Source organism: Myotis brandtii, unplaced genomic scaffold, assembly GCF_000412655.1.
Source record: "Myotis brandtii unplaced genomic scaffold, ASM41265v1 scaffold128, whole genome shotgun sequence".
NCBI classification, from domain to species: domain Eukaryota; kingdom Metazoa; phylum Chordata; class Mammalia; order Chiroptera; family Vespertilionidae; genus Myotis; species Myotis brandtii.
The window spans coordinates 827,676-828,269 of record NW_005354508.1 but is presented as its reverse complement, the minus strand read 5'-3'; the positions used below and the strand labels follow the sequence as shown (position 1 = coordinate 828,269).

At 34.8% G+C, this 594-nt stretch overlaps 1 pseudogene; it reads left to right on the top strand.

Moving 5' to 3' along the window:
* The first annotated feature begins 220 nt into the window (after positions 1–220).
* Positions 221–594, top strand: part of LOC102262853 — a 1,944-nt pseudogene continuing 1,570 nt past the window's right edge.

Genomic DNA, 594 nt, shown 5'->3' with positions numbered 1-594 from the left:
AATGTGAGGCTAACAAATTGCTGAACTATTCTATCAAACAGTATGTCAAGGTCTAGGTCTTTTCTGCCTTTTAAGAAGAGTTACTACTTTTCTTGTGAGTGTCCATAATCTATAGCTCACACAGATGTAGCCACACCACTCTTGATGCCCTCCATTCGCCACCACCATTCCTGCAGCAGTGCCAGGTAATGATATTTATGAACACATAAAATCAGACGTGATGTACTTATCTAACCAGGTAAGTGCTATTATAACATGAACGCAATTATCAGCCACGAATCTTTTTCTAAGAATTTTCCAGGACATAAGCATTCTCTGACACACCTGCCGAGGGCAGGTAAGTAGTTGAAATTACCCCAATATATTCAGGTTTGACAAGAAAGTGATAATGTATTAATAAGTGATAATGTAAATCAAAATTAAACCATGATAAGAATGTTGAAAATGTTTTCTTTACAAGGAGGTAAGAAAAGATGGAAAATGGTGGATTATTTACCTCTTGTCATTTTATGATTTTTAATTTATATTTTTCTGAAGGAAAAAATGATGATTTATACTCCAGTATATATGTTTGTGTGTGTGTGTGTGTGTGTG